General features: G+C 49.7%; 9 non-coding genes across 9 annotated transcripts; all 9 read right to left on the bottom strand.

The window, feature by feature from the left end:
* Positions 1-1,853: 1,853 nt before the first annotated feature.
* Positions 1,854-1,926, bottom strand: Trnat-ggu (transfer RNA threonine (anticodon GGU)). The gene has a single exon. It is a non-coding gene; the product is annotated as a tRNA-Thr (tRNA).
* Positions 1,927-3,706: 1,780 nt separating this feature from the next.
* On the bottom strand, positions 3,707-3,779 carry Trnat-agu (transfer RNA threonine (anticodon AGU)). Its single transcript has one exon. It is a non-coding gene; the product is annotated as a tRNA-Thr (tRNA).
* A 391-nt stretch (positions 3,780-4,170) lies between these two features.
* Trnaa-agc (transfer RNA alanine (anticodon AGC)) lies at positions 4,171-4,243 on the bottom strand. Its single transcript has one exon. It is a non-coding gene; the product is annotated as a tRNA-Ala (tRNA).
* A 390-nt stretch (positions 4,244-4,633) lies between these two features.
* Positions 4,634-4,706, bottom strand: Trnat-agu (transfer RNA threonine (anticodon AGU)). Its single transcript has one exon. It is a non-coding gene; the product is annotated as a tRNA-Thr (tRNA).
* A 1,317-nt stretch (positions 4,707-6,023) lies between these two features.
* On the bottom strand, positions 6,024-6,096 carry Trnat-ggu (transfer RNA threonine (anticodon GGU)). Its single transcript has one exon. It is a non-coding gene; the product is annotated as a tRNA-Thr (tRNA).
* A 2,698-nt stretch (positions 6,097-8,794) lies between these two features.
* Positions 8,795-8,867, bottom strand: Trnat-ggu (transfer RNA threonine (anticodon GGU)). The gene has a single exon. It is a non-coding gene; the product is annotated as a tRNA-Thr (tRNA).
* An 854-nt stretch (positions 8,868-9,721) lies between these two features.
* Trnat-agu (transfer RNA threonine (anticodon AGU)) lies at positions 9,722-9,794 on the bottom strand. The gene has a single exon. It is a non-coding gene; the product is annotated as a tRNA-Thr (tRNA).
* An 11,104-nt stretch (positions 9,795-20,898) lies between these two features.
* Positions 20,899-20,971, bottom strand: Trnat-agu (transfer RNA threonine (anticodon AGU)). The gene has a single exon. It is a non-coding gene; the product is annotated as a tRNA-Thr (tRNA).
* A 3,172-nt stretch (positions 20,972-24,143) lies between these two features.
* Trnat-cgu (transfer RNA threonine (anticodon CGU)) lies at positions 24,144-24,216 on the bottom strand. Its single transcript has one exon. It is a non-coding gene; the product is annotated as a tRNA-Thr (tRNA).
* Between the last annotated feature and the right edge of the window lie 2,963 nt (positions 24,217-27,179).

The raw sequence follows: 27,179 nt of genomic DNA on the forward strand, positions 1-27,179 counted from the left end.
TGGGATACGAACCCACGCTCTCCAGAATACCGGTCTGGTGCGATAACCACTATGCTACCGGCGGGGCTGTTTCCTCAGCACTTTCTCGGGTATTTATGTTAAGGTATTTTTTTGTTTCCTGTACCCTGGGGGGTAGGGGGCTAGCCAGTGCCACTCGGACTACTCGGGGTGAAGGAGACCTTTTTTTAAACCCCCGGGTCGTGAGTCGAGTCTCTACGAAATGTCGAGTGTAGTCGACCAGCGTTGAACCCTCTCAAGCTTCCTTTGGCACCAAGACTGCCAGAACAGAGGCCCTCGCTAAGCATCTAGCGAATCAGAAAATGGGAAAAGAGGGGCTCCGTGAAATAAGACAGGAAATAAGGGCTACGAGTCAAGAAAACCTCGGAAAGAAAGGGGAGGTTGTAGTGGGTCATAGAAAGAGAAGAAGAATTTTTTTAGTCGAAAAGAAAGTGGTGAAAAACTGCCCGCCGGGTGGGATCCGAACCCACGTTCCCCAGAATACCGGTCTGGTGCGATAACCACTGCGCCAGCGGCGGGGCTGTTTCCGCAGCACTTTCTCGGGTATTTGTGTTAAGGTATTTTTTTTGTTTCCGGCACTTGGGGGTTTTAGCCTGCGCCACTGGGACTACTCGGGGTGAAGGGGACCGTCTTTTTAACCCCCGGGTCGTGACTCGAGTGTCTACGACATGTCGAGAGTAGTCGACCAGCATTGAACAATGTTAAGCTCCCTTTGGCACCAAGACTGCCAGAACAGAGGCCCTCTCTAAGCATGTAGGTTATCAGAAAATGGGAAATGAGGGGCTCCGTGAAATGAGACAGAAAATAAGCGCTGGCAGTCAAGAAAACTTCGGAAAGAAAGGGGAGGTTGTAGTGGGTCATAGAAACAGAAGAAGAATTTTTTTAGTCGAAAAGGAAGTGGTGAAAAATGCCCGCCGGGTGGGATACGAACCCACGCTCTCCAGAATACCGGTCTGGTGCGATAACCACTACACTACCGGCGGGGCTGTTTCCCTAGCACTTTCTCGGGTATTTATGTTAAGGTATTTTTTTGTTTCCTTTACTTGGGGGGGGGTAGCCAGTGCCACTCGGACTACTCGGGGTGAAGGAGACCTTTTTAACCCCCGGGTCGTGAGTCGAGTCTCTACGACATGTCGAGAGTAGTCGAGAAGCGTTGAACCCTCTCAAGCTCCCTTTGGCACCAAGACTTCCAGAACCGAGGCCCTCGATAAACATGTAGCGAATCAGACAATGGGAAAAAAGGGGCTCCGTGAAATAAGACAAGAAAATAAGGACTGGCAGTCAAGAAAACCTCGGAAAGCAATCGGGAGGTTGTAATGGGTCAGTAAAAGAGATGAATTTTTTGAGTCCAAAAGAAAGTGCTGAAAAAATGCCCGCATGGGGGGATCTGAACCCACGACCTCCAGAATACTGGTCTGCTGCGATAACCACTACGCTAACGGCGAGGCTGTTTCCCTGGCACTTTCTCGGGTTTTTGTGTTAAGGTATGTTTTTGTTTCCTGCACTTGGGGTTGGTAGCCAGCGCCACTCGGCCTACTCGGGGTGAAGGGGACCTTCTTTTTAACCCCCGGGTTGTGACTCGAGTGTCTACGACATGTCGAGAGTAGTCGACCAGCGTTGAGCCCTCTTAAGCTCCCTTTGGCACCAAGACTGCCAGAACAAAGGCCCTCGCTAAGCATGTTGCTAATGAGAAATTGGGAAAAGAGGGGCTCCATGAAATAAGACAGAAAATAAAGGCTGGCAGTCAAGAAAACCTCGGAAAGCAATAGGAAGCTTGTAGTGGGTCATAGAAAGAGATGAATTTTTTGAGTCCAAAAGAAAGTGGTGAAAAAATGCCCGCCGGGTGGGATCCGAACCCACGACCTCCAGAATACCGGTCTGGTGCGATAACCACTACGCTACCGGCGGGGCTGTTTCCCCAGCACTTTCTCGGGTAGTTATGTTAAGGTATTTTTTTTGTTTCCGGCACTTGGGGGTTTTAGCCTTCGCCACTGGGACTACTCGGGGTGAAGGGGACCGTCTTTTTAACCCACGGGTCGTGACTCGAGTGTCTACGACATGTCGAGAGTAGTCGACCAGCATTGAACAATGTTAAGCTCCCTTTGGCACCAAGACTGCCAGAACAGAGGCCCTCTCTAAGCATGTAGGTTATCAGAAAATGGGAAATGAGGGGCTCCGTGAAATAAGACAGAAAATAAGGGCTGACAGTCAAGAAAACCTCGGAAATCAAAGGGGAGGTTGTAGTGGGTCATTGAAACAGATGAAGAATTTTTTGAGTCGAAAAGAAAGTGGTGAAAAAATGCCCGCCGGGTGGGATCGGAACCCACGTCCTCCAGAATACCGGTCTGGTGCGATAACCACTATGCTACCAGCTGGGCTGTTTCCACAGAACTTTCTCGGGTATTTGTGTTAAGGTATGTCTTTGTTTCCTGCACTTGGGGGTGGTAGCCAGCGCCACTCGGTCTACTCGGGGTGAAGGGGACCTTCTTTTTATCCCCCGGGTCGTGACTCGAGTGTCTACGACATGTCGAGAGTAGTCGACCAGCGTTGAGCCCTCTTAAGCTCCCTTTGGCACCAAGACTGCCAGAACAAAGGCCCTCGCTAAGCATGTTGCTAATGAGAAATTGGGAAAAGAGGGGCTCCACGAAATAAGACAGAAAATAAAGGCTGGCAGTCAAGAAAACCTTGGAAAGCAAAGGGAAGCTTGTAGTGGGTCTTAGAAAGAGATGAATTTTTTGAGTCTAAAAGAAAGTGGTGAAAATATGCCCGACGGGTGGGATCCGAACCCACGACCTCCAGAATACCGGTCTGGTGCTATAACCACTACGCTACCGGCGGGACGGTTTCCCCAGCACTTCCTCGTGCATTTGTATTAAGGTATTTTTTGTTTCCTGCCCTTGGGGGTGGTAGCCAGCGCCACTTGGTCTACTCGGGGTGACTTCTTTTTAACTCCCAGGCCGTGACTCGAGTGTCCACGACATGTCGAGAGTGGTCGCCCAGCGTTGAACCCCCTTAGGCTCCCTTTGGCGCCAAGACTGCTAGAACAGAGGCCTTCGTTAAGCATGTAGGGAATCAGAAAATGGGAAATGAGGGGCTCCGTGAAATAAGACAGAAAATAAGGGCTGACAGTCAAGAAAACCTCAGAAATCAAAGGGGATGTTGTAGTGGGTCATTGAAACAGATGAAGAATTTTTTGAATCGAAAAGAAAGTGGTGAAAAAATGCCCGCCGGGTGGGATCCGAACCCACATCCTCCAGAATACCGGTCTGGTGCGATAACCACTATGCTACCAGCTGGGCTGTTTCCCAAGAACTCTTTCGGGTATTTATGTGAAGGTATTTCTTTGTTTCCTGCACTTGAGGGTGGTAGCCAGCGCCACTCGGACTGCTCGGGGTGAAGGGGACATTTTTTTTAACCCCCGAGTCGTGACACGAGTTTCTACGACATGTCCAGAGTAGTCGACCAGCGTTGAATCCTCTTAAGCTCCGTTTGGCACCAAGACTGTCAGAACAGAGGCCCTCGCTAAGCATGTAGCGAATCAAAAAATGGGAAATGAGGGGCTCCGTGAAATAAGACAGAAAATAAGGGCTGGCCATCAAGAAAACCTCAGAAGCAAAGGGGAGCTTGTAGTGGGTCATCGAAAGAGATGAAGAATTTTTTGAGTGGAAAAGAAACAGGTGAAAAAATGCCAGCCGGGTGGGATCCGAACCCACGACCTCCAGAATACTGGTCTGGTGCGATAGCCACTACGCTACCGGCGGGGCTGTTTCCCCAGCACTTTCTCGAGTACTTATGTTAAGGTATTTTTTTGTTTCCTGCAATTGGGGGTGGTAGCTAGCACCACTCGGACTACTCGGGGTGAAGGGGACCTTCTTTTTAACCCCCGGGTCGTGACTCGAGTGTGTACGACATGTCGAGAGTAGTTTACCAGCGTTGAACCCTCTTAAGCTCCCTTTGGCACCAAGACTTCCAGAACCGAGGCCCTCGCTAAGCATGTAGCGAATTATACAATTGGAAAAGAGGGGCTCAGTGAAATAAGACACGAAAATAAGGACTGGCAGTCAAGAAAACCTCGGAAAGCCATCGGGAGGTTGTAATGGGTCAGAGAAAGAGATGAATATTTTGGGTCCAAAAGAAAGTGGTGAAAAAATGCCCGCAGGGTGGGATCTGAACCCACGACCTCCAGAATGCTGGTCTGGTGCGATAACCACTACGCTACCGGCGGGGCTGTTTCCCTAGAACTTTCTCGGGTTTTTGTGTTAAGGTATGTTTTTGTTTCCTGCACTTGGGGGTGGTAGCCAGCGCCACTCGGCCTACTCGGGGTGAAGGGGACCTTCTTTTTAACCCCCGGGTCGTGACTCGAGTGTCTACGACATGTCGAGAGTAGTCGACCAGCGTTGAGCCCTCTTAAGCTCCCTTTGGCACCAAGACTTCCAGAACCGAGGCCATCGCTAAGCATGTAGCGAATCAGACAATGGGAAAAGAGGGGCTCCGTGAAATAAGACAAGAAAATAAGGACTGGCAGTCAAGGAAACCTCGGAAAGCAATAGGAAGGTTGTAATGGGTCAGAGAAAGAGATGAATTTTTTGAGCCAAAAGAAAGTGGTGAAAAAATGCCCGCAGGGTGGGATCTGAACCCACGACCTCCAGAATACTGGTCTGGTGCGATAACCACTACGCTACCGGCGGGGCTGTTTCCCTAGCACTTTCTCGGGTTTTTCTGTTAAGGTATGTTTTTGTTTTCTGCACTTGGGGGTGGTAGCCAGCGCCACTCGGCCTACTCGGGATGAAGGGGACCTTCTTTTTAACCCCCGGGTCGTGACTCGAGTGTCTACGACATGTCCAGAGTAGTCGACCAGCGTTGAGCCCTCTTAAGCTCCCTTTGGCACCAAGACTGACAGAACAAAGGTCCTCACTAAGCATGTTGCTAATGAGAAATTGGGAATAGAGGGGCTCCATGAAATAAGACAGAAAATAAAGGCTGGCAGTCAAGAAAACCTCGGAAAGCAAAGGGAAGCTTGTAGTGGGTCATAGAAAGAGATGAATTTTTTGAGTCCAAAAGAAAGTGGTGAAAAAATGCCCGACGGGTGGGATCCGACCCACGACCTCCAGAATACCGGTCTGGTGCTATAACCACTACGCTACCGGCGGGACTGTTTCCCCAGCACTTTCTCGTGCATTTATGTTAAGGTATTTTTTGTTTCCTGCACTTGGGGGTGGTAGCCAGCGCCACTTGGACTACTCGGGGTGACTTTTTTTTAACTCCCGGGCCGTGACTCGAGTGTCTACGACATGTCGAGAGTGGTCGACCAGCGTTGAACATCCTTAAGCTCCCTTTGGCACCAAGATTGCTAGAACAGAGGCCTTCGTTAAGCATGTAGCGAATCAAAAAATGGGAAATTAGGGGCTCCGTGAAATAAGAAAGAAAATAAGGGCTGACAGTCAAGAAAACCTCGGAAAGCAAAGGGGAGGTTGTATTGGGTCATAGAAACAGATGAATTTTTTCAGTCCGAAAGAAAGTGGTGAAAAAATGCCCGCCGGGTGGGATCCGAACCCACGACCTCCAGAATATCGGTATGGTGCGACAACCACTACGCTACCGGAGGGGCTGTTTCCCCAGCACTTTCTCGGGTATTTATTTTAAGGTATTTTTTTGTTTCCTGCACTTGGGTGGTAGGGGGGGTGTAGCCAGTGCCACTTGGACTACTCGGTGTGAAGGGGACCTTCTTTTTAACCCCCAAGTCATGACTCGAGTGTCTACGACATGTCGAGAGTAGTCGACTAGCATTGAACAATGTTAAGCTCCCTTTGGCACCAAGACTGCCAGAACAGAGGCCCTCGCTAAGCATGTAGCGAATCAAAAAATGGGAAATGAGAGGCTCTGTGAAATAAGACAGAAATTAAGGACTGACAGTCAAGATAACCTCGTAAGCAAAGGGAAGCTTGTAGTGGGTCATAGAAAGAGATGAAGAATTTTTCAGTCGAAAAGAAAGAGGTGAAAAAGTGCCCGCCGGGTGGGATCCGAACCCACGACCTCCAGAATACCGGTCTGGTGCGATAACCACTACGCTACCGGCGGGGCTGTTTCCCCAGCACTTTCTCGGGTATTTATGTTAAGGTATTTTTTGTTTCTTGCACTTGGGGTGGTAGCCAGCGCCACTTGGACTACTCGGGGTGACTTCTTTTTCACTCCCGAGCCGTGACTCGAGTGTCTATGACATGTGGAGAGCGGTCGACCAGCGTTCAACATCCTTAAGCTTCCTTTGGCGCCAAGATTGCTAGAACAGAGGCCTTCGTTAAGCATGTAGCGAATCAGAAAATGGGAAATGAGGGGCTCCGTGAAATAAGAAAGAAAATAAGGGCTGACAGTCAAGAAAACCTCGGAAAGCAAAGGGGGGGTTGTAGTGGGTCTGAGAAACAGATGAAGAATTTTTTGAGACGAAAAGAAAGTGGTGAAAAATGCCCGCCGGGTGGGATCCGAGCCCACGTTCCCCAGAATACCGGTCTGGTGCGATAACCACTGCACTAGCGGCGGGGTTGTTTCCGCAGCACTTTCTCGGGTATTTGTGTTAAGGTATTTTTTTGTTTCCTGTACTTAGGGGGGGGGGGTAGCCAGTGCCACTCGGACTACTCGGGGTGAAGGGAACCTTCTTTTTAACCCCCGGGTCGTGAGTCGAGTCTCTACGACATGTCGAGAGTAGTCGACCAGCGTTGAACCCTCTCAAGCTCCCTTTGGCACCAAGACTTCCAGAACCGAGGTCCTCGCTAAGCCTGTAGCGAATCAGACAATGGGAAAAGACGGGCTCTGTGAAATAAGACAGAAAATAAGGACTGGCATTCAAGAAAACCTCGGAAAGCCATCGGGAGGTTGTAAAGGGTCAGAGAAAGAGATGAATTTTTCGGGTCCAAAAGAAAGTGGTGAAAAAATGCCCGCAGGGTGGGATCTGAACCCATCACCTCCAGAATACTGGTCTGGTGCAATAACCACTACGCTACCGGCGGGGCTGTTTCCCTAGCACTTTCTCGGGTTTTTGTGTTAAGGTATGTTTTTGTTTCCTGCACTTGGGGGTGGTAGCCAGCGCCACTCGGCCTACTCGGGGTGAAGGGGACCTTCCTTTTAACCCCCGGGTCGTGACTCGAGTGTCTACGACATGTCGAGAGTAGTCGACCAGCGTTGAGCCCTCTTAAGCTCCCTTTGGCACCAAGACTGCCAGAACAAAGGCCCTCGCTAAGCATGTTGCTAATGAGAAATTGGGAAAAGAGGGGCTCCATGAAATAAGACAGAAAATAAAGGCTGGCAGTCAAGAAAACCTCGGAAAGAAAAAGGAAGCTTGTAGTGGGTCATAGAAAGAGATGAATTTTTTGAGTCCAAAAGAAAGTGGTGAAAAAATGCCCGACGGGTGGGATCCGAACCCACGACCTCCAGAATACCGGTCTGGTGCTATAACCACTACGCTACCGGCGGGGCTGTTTCCCCAGAACTTTTTCGGGTATTTATGTGAAGGTATTTTTTTGTTTCCTGTACTTGGGGGGGGTAGCCAGTGCCACTCGGACTACTCGGGGTGAAGGGGACCTTTTTTTAAACCCCCGGGTCGTGAGTCGAGTTTCTACGACATGTCGAGAGTAGTCGACCAGCGTTGAGCCCTCTTAAGCTCCGTTTGGCACCAAGTCTGCCAGAACAGAGGCCCTCGCTAAGCATGTAGCGAGTCAAAAATTGGGAAATGAGGGGCTCCGTAAAATAAGACAGAAAATAAGGGCTGGCAGTCAAGAAAACATCGGAAGCAAAGGGGAGCTTGTAGTGGGTCATAGAAAGAGATGAAGAATTTTTGAGTCGAAAAGAAACAGGTGAAAAAATGCCCGCCGGGTGGGATCCGAACCCACGACCTCCAGAATACCGGTCTGGTGCTATAACCACTACGCTACCGGCGGGACTGTTTCCCCAGCACTTTCTCGTGTATTTATGTTAGGCATTTTTTGTTTCTTGCACTTGGGGGTGGTAGCCAGCGCCACTTGGACTACTCGGGGTGACTTCTTTTTAACTCCCTGGCCGTGACTCGAGTGTCCACGACATGTCGAGAGTGGTCGACCAGCGTTGAACCCCCTTAAGCTCCCTTTGTCGCCAAGATTGCTAGAACAGAGGCCTTCGTAAGCATGAAGCGAATCAGAAAATGGGAAAGGAGGGGCTCTGTGAATTAAGACAGAAAAAATTGGCTGACAGTAAAAAAAATCTCGGAAAGCAAAGGGGAGATTGTAGTGGGTCATAGAAACAGATGAAGAATTTTTTGAGTCGAAAAGAAAGTGGTGAAAAAATGCATGCCGGGTGGGATCCGAACCCACGTCCTCCAGAATACCGGTCTGGTGCGATAACCACTATGCTACCAGCGGGGCTGTTTCCCCAGAACTTTTTCGGGTATTTATGTGAAGGTATTTTTTTGTTTCCTGTACTTGGGGGGGGGTAGCCAGTGCCACTCGGACTACTCGGGGTGAAGGGGACCTTTTTTTAAACCCCCGGGTCGTGAGTCGAGTTTCTACGACATGTCGAGAGTAGTCGACCAGCGTTGAGCCCTCTTAAGCTCCGTTTGGCACCAAGTCTGCCAGAACAGAGGCCCTCGCTAAGCATGTAGCGAGTCAAAAATTGGGAAATGAGGGGCTCCGTAAAATAAGACAGAAAATAAGGGCTGGCAGTCAAGAAAACATCGGAAGCAAAGGGGAGCTTGTAGTGGGTCATAGAAAGAGATGAAGAATTTTTGAGTCGAAAAGAAACAGGTGAAAAAATGCCCGCCGGGTGGGATCCGAACCCACGACCTCCAGAATACCGGTCTGGTGCGATAACCACTACGCTACCGGCGGGGCTGTTTCCCCAGCACTTTCTCGGGTATTTATGTTAAGGTATTTTTTGTTTCCTGTACTTGGGGGTGGTAGGCAGCGCCACGCGGACTACTCGGGGTGAAGGGGACCTTCTTTTTAACCCCCGGGTCGTGACTCGAGTGTGTACGACATGTCGAGAGTAGTTGACCAGCGTTGAACCCTCTTAAGCTCCCTTTGGCACCAAGTCTGCCAGAACAGAGGCCCTCGCTAAGCATGTAGTGAATCAGAAAATGGGAAAAGAGGGGCTCCGTGAGATAAGACAGGAAATAACGGCTACGAGTCAAGAAAACCTCGGAAAGAAAAGGGAGGTTGTAGTCGGTCATAGAAAGAGAAGAAGAATTTTTTGAGTCGAAAAGAAAGTGGTGAAAAACTCCCCGCCGGGTGGGATCCGAACCCACGCTCTCCAGTATACCAGTCTGGTGCGATAACCACTACGCTACCGACGGGGCTGTGTCCCCAGCACTTTCTCGGATATTTATGTTAAGGCATTTATTTGTTTCCTGCACTTGGGGGTGGTAGGCAGCGCTACGCGGACTACTCGGGGTGAAGGGGACCTTGTTTTTAACCCCCGGGTCGTGACTCGAGTGTCTACGATATCTCGAGAGTAGTCGACATGCGTTGAACCCTCTTAAGCTCCCTTTGGCACCAATACTGACAGTACAGAGGCCCTCGCTAAACATGTAGCGAATCAGAAATTGGAAAAAGAGCGGCTCCAAGAAATAAGACAGAAAATAAGTGCTGGCAGTCAAGAAAACCTCGGAAAGCAATCGGGAGGTTGTAGTGGGTCAGAGAGAGAGATGAATTTTTTGAGTCCAAAAGAAAGTAGTGAAAAAATGCCCGCAGGGTGGGATCTGAACCCACGACCTCCAGAATACTGGTCTGGTGCGATAACCACTACGCTACCGGCGGGGCTCTTTCCCCAGCACTTTCTCGGGTTTTTGTGTTAAGGTATTTTTTGTTTCCTGCACTTGGGGGTGGTAGCCAACGCCACTTGGACTACTCGGGGTGACTTCTTTTTAACTCCCGGGCCGTGACTCGAGTGTCTACGACATGTCGAGAGTAGTCGACCAGCGTTGAACCCTCTTACGCTCCCTTTGGCACCAAGACTACCAGAACAGAGGCCCTCGCTAAGCATGTAGCGAATCAGAAAATGGGAAAAGAGGGGCTCCGTGAATTAAGACAGAAAATAAGGGCTGGGAGTCAAGAAAGCCTCGGAAAGAAAGGGAGCTTGTAATGGGTCATAGAAAGAGATGAAGAATTTTTTGAGTCGAAAAGAAAGTGGTGAAAAAATGCACGCCGGGTGGGATCCGAACCCACGACATCCAGAATACCTGTCTGGTGCGATTACCACTACGCTACCGGCGAGGCTGTTTCCCCAGCACTTTCTCGGGTATTTATGCTAAGGTAATTTTTTGTTTCCTGCACTTGGGGGTGGTAGCCAGCGCCACTCAGACTACTCGGGGTGAAGGGGACCTTCTTTTTAACCCCCGGGTCGTGACTCGAGTGTCTACGATATCTCGAGAGTAGTCGACATGCGTTGAACCCTCTTAAGCTCCCTTTGGCACCAATACTGACAGTACAGAGGCCCTCGCTAAACATGTAGCGAATCAGAAATTGGAAAAAGAGCGGCTCCAAGAAATAAGACAGAAAATAAGTGCTGGCAGTCAAGAAAACCTCGGAAAGAAAGGGGAGGTTGTAGTAGGTCATAGAAAGAAAAGAAGAATTTTTTGAGTCGGAAAGAAGTGGTGAAAAAATGCCCGCCGGGTGGGATCCGAACCCACGACCTCCAGAATACCGGTATGGTGTGACAACCACTATGCTACCGGCGGGGCTGTTTCCCCAGCACTTTCTCGGGTATTTATATTAGGGTATTTTTTTGTTTCCTGCACTTGGGTGGGGGGGGGTAGCCAGTGCCACTCGGACTACTCGGGGTGAAGGGGACCTTCTTTTTCATCCCCGTGTCGTGAGTCGAGTCTCTGCGACATGTCGAGAGTAGTCGACCAGCGTTGAACCCTCTCAAGCACCCTTTGGCACCAAGACTGCCAGAACAGAGGCCCTCGCTAAGCATGTAGCGAATCAGAAAATGGGACATGAGGGGCTCCGTAAAATAAGACAGAAAATAAGGGCTCACAGTCAAGAAAACCTCGGAAAGCAAAGGGGAGGTTGTAGTGGGTCATAGAAACAGATGAAGAATTTTTTGAGTCGAAAAGTGGTTAAAAAATGCCCGCCGGGTGGGATCCGAACCCACTTTCTCCAGAATACCGGTCTGGTGCGATAACCGCTACGCTACCGGCGGCGCTGTTTCCCCAGAACTTTCTCGGGTATTTATGCTAAGGTATTTTTTTGTTTCCTGCACTTGGGGGTGGTAGAAAGCGCCACTCGGACTACACGGAGTGAAGGGGACCTTCTTTTTAACCCCCGGGTCGTGACTCGAGTGTCTACGACATGTCGAGAGTAGTCGACCAGCGTTGAACCCTCTTAAGCTCCCTTTGGCACCAAGACTGCCAGAACAGAGGCCCTCGCTAAGCATGTAGCGAATCAGAATATGGGATAAGAGGGGCTCCGTTAAATAAGACAGAAAATAAAGCCTGGCAGTCAAGAAAACTTCGGAAAGAAAGGGGAGGTTGTAGTGGGTCATAGAAAGAGAAGAAGATTTTTTGAGTCGAAAAGAATGTGGTGAAAAAATGCCCGCCGGGTGGGATCCGAACCCACGCTTTCCAGAATACCGGTCTGGTGCGATGACCACTACCCTACCGGCGGGGCTGTTTCCCCAGCACTTTCTCGGGTATCTATGTTAAGGCATTTATTTGTTTCCTGCACTTGGGGGTGGTAGCCAGCGCCACTCGGACTACTCGGAGTGAAGGGGACCTTCTTTTTCACCCCCGTGTCGTAATTCGAGTGTCTCCGACATGTCGAGAGTAGTCGACCTGCGTTGAACCCTCTTAAGCTTCCTTTGGCACCAATACTGTCAGTACATAGGCCCTCGCTGAGCATGTAGCTAATCAGAAATTGGAAAAAGAGGGGCCTTATGAAATAAGACAGAAAATAAGGGCTCACAGTCAAGAAAACCTCGGAAAGCAAAGGGGAGGTTGTAGTGGGTCATAGAAACAGATGAAGAATTTTTTGAGTCGAAAAGTGGTTAAAAAATGCCCGCCGGGTGGGATCCGAACCCACTTTCTCCAGAATACCGGTCTGGTGCGATAACCGCTACGCTACCGGCGGCGCTGTTTCCCCAGAACTTTCTCGGGTATTTATGCTAAGGTATTTTTTTGTTTCCTGCACTTGGGGGTGGTAGAAAGCGCCACTCGGACTACACGGAGTGAAGGGGACCTTCTTTTTAACCCCCGGGTCGTGACTCGAGTGTCTACGACATGTCGAGAGTAGTCGACCAGCGTTGAACCCTCTTAAGCTCCCTTTGGCACCAAGACTGCCAGAACAGAGGCCCTCGCTAAGCATGTAGCGAATCAGAATATGGGAAAAGAGGGGCTCCGTTAAATAAGACAGAAAATAAAGCCTGGCAGTCAAGAAAACTTCGGAAAGAAAGGGGAGGTTGTAGTGGGTCATAGAAAGAGAAGAAGATTTTTTGAGTCGAAAAGAATGTGGTGAAAAAATGCCCGCCGGGTGGGATCCGAACCCACGCTTTCCAGAATACCGGTCTGGTGCGATGACCACTACCCTACCGGCGGGGCTGTTTCCCCAGCACTTTCTCGGGTATCTATGTTAAGGCATTTATTTGTTTCCTGCACTTGGGGGTGGTAGCCAGCGCCACTCGGACTACTCGGAGTGAAGGGGACCTTCTTTTTCACCCCCGTGTCGTAATTCGAGTGTCTCCGACATGTCGAGAGTAGTCGACCTGCGTTGAACCCTCTTAAGCTTCCTTTGGCACCAATACTGTCAGTACATAGGCCCTCGCTGAGCATGTAGCTAATCAGAAATTGGAAAAAGAGGGGCCTTATGAAATAAGACAGAAAATAAGGGCTGGCAGTCACGAAAACCTCGAAAAGCAAAGGGGAGCTTGTAGTAGGTCATAAAAAGAGATGAAGAATATTTTGAGTCGAAAAGAAAATGGTGAAAAAATGCTCGCCGGGTGGGATCCGAACCCACGACATCCAGAATACCTGTCTGGTGCGATAACCACTACGCTACCGGCGGGGCTGTTTCCCAAGCACTTTCTCGGGAATTTATGCTAAGGTATTTTTTTGTTTCCTGCACTTGCGGTTGGTAGCCAGCGCAACTCGGACTACTCGGAGTGAAGGGGACCTTCTTTGTAACCCCCGAGTCGTGACTCGAGTGTCTACGACATGTCGAGAGTAGTCGACCAGCGTTGAACCCTCTTAAGCTCCCTTTGGTACCAAGACTGCCAGAACAGAGGCCCTCGCTAAGCATGTTGCGAATCAGAAAATGGGAAATGAGGGGCTCCGTGAAATAAGACAGAAAATAATGGCTTGCAGTCAAGAAAACTTCGGAAAGAAAGGGGAGGTTTTAGTGGGTCATAGAAAGAGAAGAATAATTTTTTGAGTCGAAAAGAAAGTGGTGAAGAAATTCCCGCCCGGTGGGATCCGAACCCATGCTCTCCAGAATACCGGTCTGGAGCGATAACCACTACGCTACCGGTGGGGCTGTGTCCCCAGCACTTTCTCGAGTATTTATGTTAAGGCATTTTTTTGTTTCCTGCAGTTGGGTGTGGTAGCCAGCGCCAGTCGGAGTACTCGGGGTGAGAGTGACATTCTTTTTATCCCCCGGGTCGTGACTCGAGTGTCAACGAGGTGTCCAGAGTAGTCGACCAGCGTTTGAAAACTCTTAAGCTCCATTTGGCACCAAGAATGCCAGAGCAGAGGCCCTCGCTAAGCATGTAGCGAATCAGAAAATGGGAAAAGAGGGGCTCTGTGAAATAAGACAAAAAATAAGGCCTGGGAGTCAAGAAAAACTCGGAAAGAAAGGGGAGGTTGTAGTGGGTCATAGAAAGAGAAGAATAATTTTTTGAGTCGAAAAGAAAGTGGTAAAAAATGCCCCCCGGGTGGGATCCGAACCCACGCTCTCCAGAATACCGGTCTGGTGCGATAACCACTACTCTACCGGCGGGGCTGTGTCCCCAGCACTTTGTCGAGTATTTATGTGAAGATATTTTTTTGTTTCCTTCCCTTGGGGGTAGTAGCCAGCGACACTCGGACTACTCGGGGTGAAGGGGACCTTCTTTTTAACCCCCGGGTCGTGACTCGAGTGTCTACGACATCTCGAGAGTAGTCGACCAGCGTTGAACCCTCTTAAGCTCCCTTTGGCACCAATACTGACAGTACAGAGGCCCTCGCTAAACATGTAGCGAATCAGAAATTGGAAAAAGAGGATCTCCATGAAATATGACAGAAAATAAGGGCTGGCAGTCACGAAAACCTCGGAAAGCAAAGGGGAGCTTGTAGTGGGTCATAGAAAGAGAAGAAGAATTCTTTGAGTCGAAAAGAAAGTGGTGAAAAAATACCCGCCGGATGGGACCCGAACCCACGTTCTCCAGAATACCGGTCTGGTGCGATAACCACTACGCTACCGGCGGGGCTGTTGCCCCAGCACTTTCTCGGGTATTTATGTTCAGACATTTATTTGTTTCCTGCACTTAGGGGTGGTAGCCAGCGCCACTCAGACTACTTGGGGTGAAGGGGACCTTCTTTTAACCACCGGGTCGTGACTCGAGTGTCTACGACATGTCGAGAGTAGTCGACCAGCATTGAACAATGTTAAGCTCCCTTTGGCACCAAGACTGCCTCAACAGAGGCCCTCGCTAAGCATGTAGCGAATCAGAAAATGGGTAAAGAGGGGCTCCGTGAATTAAGACAGAAAATAAGGGCTGGGAGTCAAGAAAACCTCGGAAAGAAAGGGGAGGTTGTAGTGGGTCATAGAAAGAGAAAAGAATTATTTGAGTCGAAAAGAAAGTGGTGAAAAATTGCCCGCCAGGTGGGATCCCAACCTACGACCTCCATAATACCTGTCTGGTGCGATAACCACTACGCTACCGGCGGGGCTGTTTCCCAAGCACTTTCTCGGGTATTTATGCTAAGGTATTTTTTTTTGTTTCCTTCACTTGGGGTTGGTAGCCAGCGCCACTCGGACTACTCGGAGTGAAGGGGACCTTCTTTTTCACCCCCGTAAATTCGAGTAATTCGTAATTCGAGTGTCTACGACATGTCCAGAGTAGTCGACAAGCGTTGAACCCTCTTAAGCTCCCTTTGGCACCAAGACTGCCAGAACAGAGGCCCTCGCTAAGCATTTAGCGAATCAGAAAATTGGAAAAGAGGGGCTCCGAGAAATAAGACAGAAAATAAGGGCTGGGATTCAAGAAAACCTCGGAAAGAAAGGGGATGTTGTAGTGGGTCATAGAAACAGATGAAGAAAATTTTGAGTCGAAAAGAAAGTGGTGAAAAAATGCCCGCCGGGTGGGATCCGAACCAACGTTCTCCAGAATACCGGTCTGGTGCGATGACCACTACGCTACCGGCGGGGCTGTTTCCCCAGCACTTTCTCGGGTATTTATGTTCAGACATTTATTTGTTTCCTGCACTTGGGGGTGGAAGCCAGCGCCATTCAGACTACTTGGAGTGAAGGGGACCTTCTTTTTATTCCCCGGCTCGTGACTCGAGTGTCTACGACATGTCGAGAGTAGTCGACCAGCATGGAACATTGTTACGCTCCTTTTGGCACCAATACTGACAGTACAGAGGCCCTCGCTAAGCATTTAGCGAATCAGAAAATTGGAAAAGAGGGGCTCCGTTAAATAAGACAGAAAATAAAGCCTGGCAGTCAAGAAAACTTCGGAAAGAAAGGGGAGGTTGTAGTAGGTCATAGAAAGAAAAGAAGAATTTTTTGAGTCGGAAAGAAGTGGTGAAAAAATGCCCGCCGGGTGGGGTCCGAACCCACGACCTCCAGAATACCGGTATGGTGTGACAACCACTACGCTACCGGCGGGGCTGTTTCCCCAGCACTTTCTCGGGTATTTATATTAGGGTATTTTTTTGTTTCCTGCACTTGGGTGGGGGGGGGGTAGCCAGTGCCACTCGGACTACTCGGGGTGAAGGGGACCTTCTTTTTCACCCCCGGGTCGTGAGTCGAGTCTCTGCGACATGTCGAGAGTAGTCGACCAGCGTTGAACCCTCTCAAGCACCCTTTGGCACCAAGACTGCCAGAACAGAGGCCCTCGCTAAGCATGTAGCGAATCAGAAAATGGGACATGAGGGGCTCCGTAAAATAAGACAGAAAATAAGGGCTCACAGTCAAGAAAACCTCGGAAAGCAAAGGGGAGGTTGTAGTGGGTCATAGAAACAGATGAAGAATTTTTTGAGTCGAAAAGAAAGTGGTGAAAAAATGCCCGCCGGGTGGGATCCGAACCCACTTTCTCCAGAATACCGGTCTGGTGCGATAACCGCTACGCTACCGGCGGCGCTGTTTTCCCAGAACTTTCTCGGGTATTTATGCTAAGGTATTTTTTTGTTTCCTGCACTTGGGGGTGGTAGAAAGCGCCACTCGGACTACACGGAGTGAAGGGGACCTTCTTTTTAACCCCCGGGTCGTGACTCGAGTGTCTACGACATGTCGAGAGTAGTCGACCAGCGTTGAACCCTCTTAAGCTCCCTTTGGCACCAATGCTGACAGTACAGAGGCCCTCGCTAAACATGTAGCGAATCAGAAATTGGAAAAAGAGCGGCTCTAAAGAAATAAGACCGAAAATAAGGGCTGGCAGTCAAGAAAACCTCGGAGAGAAAGGGGAGGTTGTAGTGGGTCATAGAAAGAGAAGAAGAATTTTTTGAGTCGAATAGAAGTGGTGAAAAAGTGCCCGCCGGGTGGGATCCGAACCCACGCTCTCCAGAATACCGGTCTGGTGCGATAAACACTACGCTACCAGCGGGGCTGTGTCCCCAGCACTTTCTCGAGTATTTATGTTAAGGCAATTTTTTGTTTCCTGCACTTGGGTGTGGTAGCCAGCGCCAGTCGGACTACTCGGGGTGAAAGGGACATTCTTTTTATCCCCCGGGTCGTGACTCGAGTGTCAACGACATGTCGAGAGTAGTGGACCAGCATTGAACAATGTTAAGCTCCCTTTGGCACCAAGACTGCCTCAACAGAGGCCCTCGCTAAGCATGTAGCGAATCAGAAAATGGGTAAAGAGGGGCTCCGTGAATTAAGACAGAAAATAAGGGCTGGGAGTCAAGAAAACCTCGGAAAGAAAGGGGAGGTTGTAGTGGGTCATAGAAAGAGAAAAGAATTATTTGAGTCGAAAAGAAAGTGGTGAAAAATTGCCCGCCGGGTGGGATCCGAACCTACGACCTCCATAATACCTGTCTTGTGCGATAACCACTACGCTACCGGCGGGGCTGTTTCCCAAGCACTTTCTCGGGTATTTATGCTAAGGTATTTTTTTTTTGTTTCCTGCACTTGGGGTTGGTAGCCAGCGCCACTCGGACTACTCGGAGTGAAGGGGACCTTCTTTTTCACCCCCGGGTGGTAATTCGAGTGTCTACGACATGTCGAGAGTAGTCGACAAGCGTTGAACCCTCTTAAGCTCCCTTTGGCACCAAGACTGCCAGAACAGAGGCCCTCGCTAAGCATTTAGCGAATCAGAAAATTGGAAAAGAGGGGCTCCGAGAAATAAGACAGAAAATAAGGGCTGGGATTCAAGAAAACCTCGGAAAGAAAGGGGATGTTGTAGTGGGTCATACAAACAGATGAAGAATCTTTTGAGTCGAAAAGAAAGTGGTGAAAAAATGCCCGCCGGGTGGGATCCGAACCAACGTTCTCCAGAATACCGGTCTGGTGCGATGACCACTACGCTACCGGCGGGGCTGTTTCCCCAGCACTTTCTCGGGTATTTATGTTCAGACATTTATTTGTTTCCTGCACTTGGGGGTGGAAGCCAGCGCCATTCAGACTACTTGGGGTGAAGGGGACCTTCTTTTTATTCCCCGGGTCGTGACTCGAGTGTCTACGACATGTCGAGAGTAGTCGACCAGCATTGAACAATGTTACGCTCCCTTTGGCACCAAGACTGCCTGAACAGAGGCCCTCGCTAAGCATGTAGCGAATCAGAAAATGGCAAATGAAGGGCTCCGTGAAATAAGACAGAAAATAAGGGCTGGCAGTCAAGAAAACTTCGGAAAGAAAGGGGAGGTTGTAGTGGGTCATAGAAAGAGAAGAATAATTTTTTGAGTCGAAAAGAAAGTGGTAAAAAATGCCCCCCGGGTGGGATCCGAACCCACGTTCTCCAGAATACCGGTCTGGTGTGATAACCACTACGCTACCGGCGGGGCTGTTTCCCCAGCACTTTCTCGGGTATTTATGTTCAGACATTTATTTGTTTCCTGCACTTGGGGGTGGAAGCCAGCGCCACTCGGACTACTCGGGGTGAAGGGGACCTTTTTTTAAACCTCCGGGTCGTGAGTCGAGTCTCTACGACACGTCGAGAGTAGTCGACACGCGTTGAACCTTCTTAAGCTCCCTTTGGCACCAAGACTGCCAGAACAGAGGCCCTCGCTAAGCATGTAGCGAATCAGAAAATGGGAAAAGAGGGGCTCCGTGAAATAAGACAGAAAATAAGGGCTGACAGTCAAGAAAACCTCGAAAAGCAATCGGGAGGTTGTAGTGGGTCAGAGAAAGAGAAGAAGAATTTTTTGAGTCGAAAAGAAAGTGGTGAAAAAATGCCCGCCGGGTGGGATCCGAACCCACGCTCTCCAGAATACCGGTCTGTTGCGATGACCACTACGCTACCGGCGGGTCTCTTTCCCCAGCACTTTCTCGGGTATCTATGTTAAAGTATTTTTTTTTGTTTCCTGCAGTTGGGGATGGTAGCCAGTGCCACTGGGACTACTCGCGGTGAAGGGGGCCTTCTTTTTAACCCCCGGGTCGAGACTCGAGTGTCTACGACATGTCGAGAGTAGTCGACCAGCATTGAACAATCTTAAGCTCCTTTTGGCACCAAGACTGCCAGAACAGAGGCCTTCGCTAAGCATGTACCGAATCAGAAAATGGGAAATGAGGGGCTCCGTGAAATAAGACAGAAAAAAAGGGCTGGCAGTCAAGAAATCCTCGGAAAGCAATCGGGAGGTTGTAGTGGGTCAGAGAAAGAGATGAGGAATTTTTTGAGTCCAAAAGAAAGAGATGAAAAAATGCCCGCCGGGTGGGATCCGAACCCACGACCCCCAGAATACCGGTCTGGTGCGATAAATACTGCGCTACCGGCGGGGCTGTTTCCCCAGCACTTTCTCGGGTATTTGTGTTAAGATATTTTAGTGTTTCCTGCACTTAGGGGGGGGGGTAGCCAGCGCCACTCGGACTACTCGGGGTGAAGGGGACATTCTTTTTAACCCCAGGATCGTGACTCGAGTGTCTGCGACATGTCGAGAGTAGTAGACAAGCGTTGAACCCTCTTCAGCTCCGTTTGGCACCAAGACTGCCAGAACAGAGGCCGTCGCTTAGCATGTAGCGAATCAAAAAATGGGAAATGAGGGGCTCCCTGAAATAAGACAGAAAATAAGGGCTGGCAGTCAAGAAAACCTCGGAAAGCAAAGGGGAGGTTGTAGTGGGTCATAGAAAGAGAAGAAGAATTTTTTTAGTTGAAAAGAAAGTGGTGAATAAATGCCCGCCGGCTGGGATCCGAACCCACGCTCTCCAGAATACCGGTCTGGTGCGATAACCACTGCGCTACCGGCTGGGCTGTTTCCCCAGCACATTGTCGGGTATTGGTATTAAGGTATTTTATTTTTTCCTGCACTTAGGAGGGGGGTAGCCAGTGCAACTCGGACTACTCGGGGTGAAGGGGACCTTCTTTTTAACCCCAGGGTCGTGACTCGAGTGTCTACGACATGTCGAAAGTAGTCGACCAGCATTGAAGAATCTTAAGCTCCCTTTGGCACCAAGACTGCCAGAACAGAGGGCCTCGTAAAGCATGTAGCGAATCAGAAAATGGGAAATGAGGGGCTCCGTAAAATAAGACAGAAAATAAGGGCTGGCAGTCAAGAAAACCTCGAAAAGAAATCGGGAGGTTGTAGTGGGTCAGAGAAAGAGAAGAAGAATTTTTTGAGTCGAAAAGAAAGTGGTGAAAAAATGCCAGCCGAGTGGGATCCGAACCCACGCTCTCCAGAATACCAGTCTGGTGCGATTACCACTGCGCTACCGGCGGGGCTCTTTCCCCAGCACTTTCTCGGGTATCTATGTTAAGGAATTTTTTTGTTTCCTGCACTTCGGGGTGGTAGCCAGCGCCACTCGGACTACTCGCGGTGAAGGGGACCTTCTTTTTAACCCACGGGTCGTGACTCGAGTGTCTACGATATGTCGAGAGTAGTCGACCAGCATTGAACAATCTTAAGCTCCTTTTGGCACCAAGACTGCCAGAACAGAGGCCCTCGCTAAGCATGTAGCGAATCAGAAAATGGGAAAGAGGGGCTCCGTGAAATAAGACAGAAAATAAGGGCTGGCGGTCAAGAAAACCTCGGAAAGCAATCGGGAGATTGTAGTGGGTCAGAGAAAGAGATGAAGCATTTTTTGAGTCGAAAAGAAAGTGTTGAAAAAATGCCCGCAGGGTGGGATCTGAACCAACGACCTCCAGAATACTGGTCTGGTGCGATAACCACTACGCTACCGGCGGGGCTGTTTCCCCAACACTTTCTCGGGTATTTATGTTAAGGTATTTTTTTGTTTCCTGCACTTGGGGGTGGTAGCCTGCGCCACTCGGCCTACTCGGGGTGAAGGGGACCTTCTTTTTAACCCCCGGGTCGTGACTCGAGTGTCTACGACATGTCGAGAGTAGTCGACCAGCGTTGAACCCTCTTAACCTCGCTTTGGCACCAAGACTGCCAGAAGAGAGGCCCTCGCTAAGCATGTAGCGAATCAGAAAATGGGAAATGAGGGGCTCCGTGAAATGAGACAGAAAATAAGGGCTGGCAGTCAAGAAAACCTCGGAAAGCAAAGGGGAGTTTGTAGGGGGTCATATAAAGGGAAGAATTTTTTTAGTCGAAAAGAAAGTAATGAAAAAATGCCCGCCGGTTGGGATCCGAACCCACGCTCTCCAGAATACTGGTCTGGTGCGATAACCACTACGCTACCAGCGGGGCTGTTTCCCCAGAACATTCTCGGGTATTTATGTGAAGGTATTTTTTTGTTTCCTGCACTTGGGGGTGGTAGCGAGCGCCACTCGGACTACTCGGGGTGAAGGGGACCTTCTTTTTAACCCCCGGGTCGTGACTCGAGTGTCTGCGACATGTCGAGAGTAGTCGACCAGCATTGAACAATCTTAAGCTCCTTTTGGCACCAAGACTGCCAGAACAGAGGCCCTCGCTAAGCATGTACCGAATCAGAAAATGGGAAATGAGGGGCTCCATGAAATAAGACAGAAAAAAAGGGCTGGCAGTCAAGAAATCCTCGGAAAGCAATCGGGAGGTTGTAGTGGGTCAGAGAAAGAGATGAGGAATTTTTTAAGTCCAAAAGAAAGAGTTGAAAAAATGCCCGCCGGGTGGGATCCGAACCCACGACCTCCAGAATACCGGTCTAGTGCGATAAATACTGCGCTACCGGCGGGGCTGTTTCCCCAGCACTTTCTCGGGTATTTGTGTTAAGATATTTTATTGCTTCCTGCACTTAGGGGGGGGGGGGTAGCCAGCGCCACTCGGACTACTCGGGGTGAAGTAGACCTTCTTTTTAACCCCCCGGGTCGTGACTCGAGTGTCTACGACATGCCGACAGTAGTCGACCAGCGTTGAACCCTCTCAAGCTCCCTTTGGCACCAAGACTGCCAGAACAGAGGCCCTCGCTAAGCATGTAGCGAATCAGAAAATGGGAAAGAGGGGCTCCGTGAAATAAGACAGAAAATAAGGGCTGGGAGTCAAGAAAGCCTCGGAAAGAAAGGGGAGCTTGTAGTGGGTCATAGAAAGAGATGAAGAATACTTTGAGTCGAAAAGAAAGTGGTGAAAAAATGCCCGCCGGGTGGGATCCGAACCCACGACATCCAGAATACCTGTCTGGTCCGATAACCACTACGCTACCCGCGGGGCTGTTTCCCCAGCACTTTCTCGGGTATTTATGCTAAGGTATTTTTTTGGTTTCCTGCACTTGGGGGTGGTAGCCAGCGCCACTCGGACTACTCGGGGTGAAGGGGACCTTCTTTTTATCCCCAGGTCGGGACTCGAGTGTCTACGACATGTCGAGAGTAGTCGACCAGCGTTGAACACTCTTAAGCTACCTTTGGCACCAAGACTGCCAGAACAGAGGCCGTCGCTAAGCATGTAGCGAATCAGAAAATGGGAAAAGAGGGGCTCCGTGAAATAAGACAGAAAACAAGGGCTGACAGTCAAGAAAACCTCGCAAAGCAATCGGGAGGTTGTAGTGGGTCAGAGAAGGAGAAAAATTTTTTGAGTCGAAAAGAAAGTGGTGAAAAAATGCCCGCCAGGTGGGATCCGAACCCACGCTCTCCAGAATACCGGTCTGGTGCGATGACCACTACACTACCGGCGGGGCTCTTTCCCCAGCACTTTCTCGGGTATTTATGCTAAGGTATTTTTTTGTTTCCTGCACTTGGGGGTGGTAGCCAGCGCCACTTGGACTAGTCGGGCTGAAGAACTTTCTTTTTATCTCCCCGGCCGTGACTCGAGTGTCTACGACATGTCGAGAGTGGTCGACCAGCGTTGAACAATCTAAAGCTCGATTTGGCACAAGACTGCCAGAACAGATGCCCTCGCTAATCTTGTAGCTTATCAGAAAATGGGAAATGAGGGGCTCCGTGAATTAAGACACAAAATGAGGGTTGGCAGTCCAGAAAACCTCGGAAAGCAAATGGGAGGTTGTGGTGGGTCAGAGAAAGAGATGAAGAATTTTTTTGAGTCGAAAAGAAACTGGTGAAAAATGCCGGCTGGGTGGGATCCGAACCCACGACCTGCAGAATACCGGTCTGGTGCGATAACCACTACGCTACCAGCGGCGTGTTTCCCCAGAACTTTCTGGGGTATTCCTATTAGGTATTTTTGTTTCCTGCACTTGGGGGTGGTAGCCAGCGCCATTTGGGCTACTCTAGCTGAAGGGAACCTTCTTTTTAACCCCCGGGCCCTGACTCGAGTGTCTACGACATGTCGAGAGTGGTCGACCAGACTTGAGCCCTCTTAAGCTCCATTTGGCGCCAAGACTGCCAGAACACAGGCCCTCGCTAAGCATGTAGCGAATCTCAAAATGGGAAATTAGGGGCTCCATGAAATAATTCAGAAAATAGGGGTTGGCAGTCCAAAAACCTCGGAAAACAAAGGGGAGGTTGTGTTGGGTAATACAAAGAAATGAAGAATTTTTGAGTCGAGAAGAAAGTGGTGAAAAAATGCCCGCCGGGAGGGATCCGAACACACGAACACTAGAATACCGATCTAGTGCAATAAACACTACGCTACCGGCGGGGCTGTTTCCCCATCACTTTCTCGGGTATTTATGGTAAGGTATTTTTATTTCCTTCACTTGGGGGTTGTAGCCAGGGCCACTCAAACTACTCGGGGTGAAGGGGACCTTTTTTACACCCCCGGGACATGACTCGAGTGTCTACAAAATGTCGAGAATGGTCGACCAGCGTTGAACCCTCTTAAGCTCGATTTGGCACAAGACTGCCAGAACAGAGGCCCTCGCTAAGCTTGTAGCGAATCAGAAAATGGGAAATGAGGGGCTCCGTGAAATAAGACAGAAAATAAGGGTTAGCAGTCCAGAAAACCTCGGAAAGCAAATAGGAGGTTGTAATGGGTCAGAGAAAGAGACGAAGAATTTTTTTGAGTCGAAAAAATAATAGTGAAAAAATGCCGGCTGGGTGGGATCCGAGCCCACGACCTGCGGAATACCGATCTGGTGCGATAACCACTACGCTACCAGCGGGATGTTTGCCCAGCACTTTCTGGGGTATTCCTGTTAGGTATTTTTGTTTCCTGCACTTGGGGACGGTAGCCAGTGCCACTCGGACTACTCTGGGCGAAGTGGACCTTCTTTTTAACACTCGGGCCGTGCCTCAAGCGTCTACGACATGTCGAGAGTTGGTAGACCAGCGTTGAACACTCTTAAGCTCCCTTTGGCGCCAAGAATGCGAGAACAGAGGCCCTCGCTAAGCATGTAGCGAATCACAAAATGGGAAACGAGGGGCTCCGTGAAATAATTCAGAAAATAAGCGTTGGTAGTCGAGAAAACCTCGGAAAGCAAAGGGGAGGTTGTGGTGGGTCATAGAAAGAGATGAATTTTTTGAGTAGAAAAGAAAGTGGTTAAAAAATGCCGGCCGGGTGGGATCCGAACCCACGACCTCCAGAATACGGGTCTGGTGCAATAACCACTACGCTACCGGCGGTGCTTTCGGTGCCCCAGCACTTTCTGTGGTATTTCTGTTAGGTATTTTTGTTTCCTACACTTGGGGGCTGTAGCAAGCGCAACTTGGACTACTCGGGCTGAAGAACCTTCTTTTTAACCCCCGGGCCGTGACTCGAGTGTCTACGACATGTCAAGAGTGGTCGACCAGCGTTGAACTCTCTTAGGCTCCCTTTGGCGCCAAGACTGCCAGAACAGAGGCCCTCGCTAAGCATGTAGCGAATCACAAAATGGGAAATAAGGGGCTCCGTGAAATATTTCAGAAAATAGGGGTTGGCAGTCCAAAAACCTCGGAAAACAAACGGGAGGTTGTGTTGGGTAAGAGAAAGAGATGAAGAATTGTTTAGTCGAAAAGAAAGTGGTGAAAAATGCCGGCTGGGTGGGATCCGAACCCACGACCTGCAGAATACTGGTCTGGTGCGATAACCACTACGCTAACAGTGGCGTGTTTCCACAGAACTTTCTGGGGTATTCCTGTTAGGTATTTTTGTTTCCTGCACCTTGGGGGTGGTAGCCAGCGCCATTTGGGCTACTCTAGCTGAAGGGAACATTCTTTTTAACCCCCGGGCCCTGACTCGAGTGTCTACGACATGTCGAGAGTGGTCGACCAGACTTGAGCCCTCTTAAGCTCCCTTTGGCGCCAAGACTGCCAGAACAGAGGCCCTCGCTAATCATGTAGCAAATCAGAAAATGGGAAATGAGGGGCTCTGTGAAATAAGATAGAAAACAAGGGTTGGCAGTCCAGAAAACCTCGGGAAAGCAAAGGGAAGTTGTGGTGGGTCATAGAAACAGATGAAGAATTTTTTGAGTCGAAAAGAAAGTGTGTGAAAAAATGCCCGCCGGTGGGTTCTGACCCCACGACCTCCAGAATGCCGGTTTGGTGCGATAACTACTACGCTACTGGCGGGGCTGTTTCCCCAGCACTTTCTCGGGTATTTATGTTAAGGTATTTTTGTTTCCTTCACTTGGGGGGTGGTAGGCAGGGCTACTCGGACTACTCGGGGGTGAAGGGGACCTTCTTTTTAAACCCGGGCCGTGACTCGAGTGTCTACGAAATGTCGAGAGTGGTCGACCAGCGTTGAACCCTCTTAAGCTCCCTTTGGCACACAAGACTGCCAGAACAGAGGCCCCTCACTAAGCTTGTAGCGAATCTCAAAATGGGAAATTAGGGGCTCCATGAAATAATTCAGAAAATAGGGGTTGGCAGTCCAGAAAACCTCGGAAAGCAAATGGGAGGTTGTGGTGGGTCAGAGAAAGAGATGAAAAATTTTTTTGAGTCGAAAAGTGGTGAAAAAAATATCCACCGAAAGGGATCCGAACCCACGACATCCAGAATGCCGGTCTGGTGCGATAACCACTACGCTACCGGTTTGGCTGTTTCCCCAGCACTTTCTGGGGTGTTTATGTTAAGGGATTTTTTTTTTCTTGCCCTTTGGGGTGGTAGCCAGCGCCACATGGACTACTCGGGGTGAAGGGGACCTTCTTTTTACCCCCCGGGCCGTGACTCGAGTGTCTACGACATGTCGAGAGTGGTCGACCAGAGTTGAACCCTCTTAAGCTCCCTTTGTCTCCAAGACTACGAGAACAGAGGCCCTCGCTAAGCATGTAGCGATTCACAAAATGGGAAATGGGGGCTCCGTGAAATATTTCAGAAAATAAGGGTTTGCAGTGGAGAAAACCTCGGAAAGCCTAGGGGAGGCTGTGATGGGTCATAGAAAGAGATGAAGAATTTTTTGAGTCGAAAAGAAAGTGGTGGAATAAATGCCCGCCGGGTGAGATCCGAACCCACGACCTCCAGAATACCTGTCTGGTGCGATAACCACTACGCTACCGGCGGGGCTGTTTCCCCAGCACTTTTTCAGGTATTTATATTAATGCATTTTTGTTTCCTGCACTTGGGGGTGCTAGCCAGAGCCACTCGAACTACTCGGGGCGAAAGGGCCTTCTTTTTAACACTCGGGCCGTGCCTCGAGCGTCTACGACATGTCGAGAGTGGTCGACCAGCGTTGAACCCTCTTAAGCTCCCTTTGGCACCTAGACTGCCAGAACAGAGGCCCTCGCTAAGCATGTAGAGAATCAGAAAATGGGAAATGAGGGACTAGGTGAAATAAGACAGAAATTAAGGGTTGGCAGTCCAGAAAACCTCGGAAAGCAAATGGGAGGTTGTGGTGGGTCAGAGAAAGAGATGAAGAATTTTTTGAGTCGAAAAGAAAATGGTGAAAAAAACCCGGCTGGGTGGGATCCGAACCCACGACCTCCAGAATAATGGTCTGGTGCAATAAGAACTACGCTACCGGTGGTGCTGTTTCGCCAGCACTTTCTGTGGTATTTCTGTTCGGTAATTTTGTTTCCTGCACTTGGGGGTGGTAGCCAGCGCCACTTGGACTACTCGGGCTGAAGGGAACCTTCTTTTTAACCCCCGGGCCGTGACTCGAGTGTCTACGACATGTCGAGTGTGGTCGAGCAGCGTTGAACCCTCTTAAGCTCCCTTTGGCGCCAAGACTGCCAGAACACAGGCCCTCGCTAAGCATGTAGCGAATCTCAAAATGGGAAATGAAGGGCTCCATGAAATAATTCAGAAAATAGGGGTTGGCAGTCCAAAAACCTCGGAAAACAAAGGGGAGGTTGTGTTGGTTAATACAAAGAAAAGAAGAATTTTTGAGTCGAGAAGAAAATGGTGAAAAAATGCCCCCCGGGAGGGATCCGAACACACGAACTCTAGAATACCGATCTAGTGCAATAAACACTACGCTACCGGCGGAGCTGTTTCCCCAGCACTTTCTCGGGTATTTATGGTAAGGTATTTTTATTTCCTTCACTTGGGGGTTGTAGCCAGGGCCACTCAAACTACTCGGGGTGAAGGGGACCTTTTTTACACCACCGGGACATGACTCGAGTGTCTACAAAATGTCGAGAATGGTCGACCAGCGTTGAACCCTCTTAAGC

Source organism: Haemaphysalis longicornis, unplaced genomic scaffold (genome assembly GCF_048455015.1).
Source record: "Haemaphysalis longicornis isolate Haplotype H1 unplaced genomic scaffold, Haemaphysalis longicornis Haplotype H1 scaffold_11, whole genome shotgun sequence".
NCBI lineage: Eukaryota > Metazoa > Arthropoda > Arachnida > Ixodida > Ixodidae > Haemaphysalis > Haemaphysalis longicornis.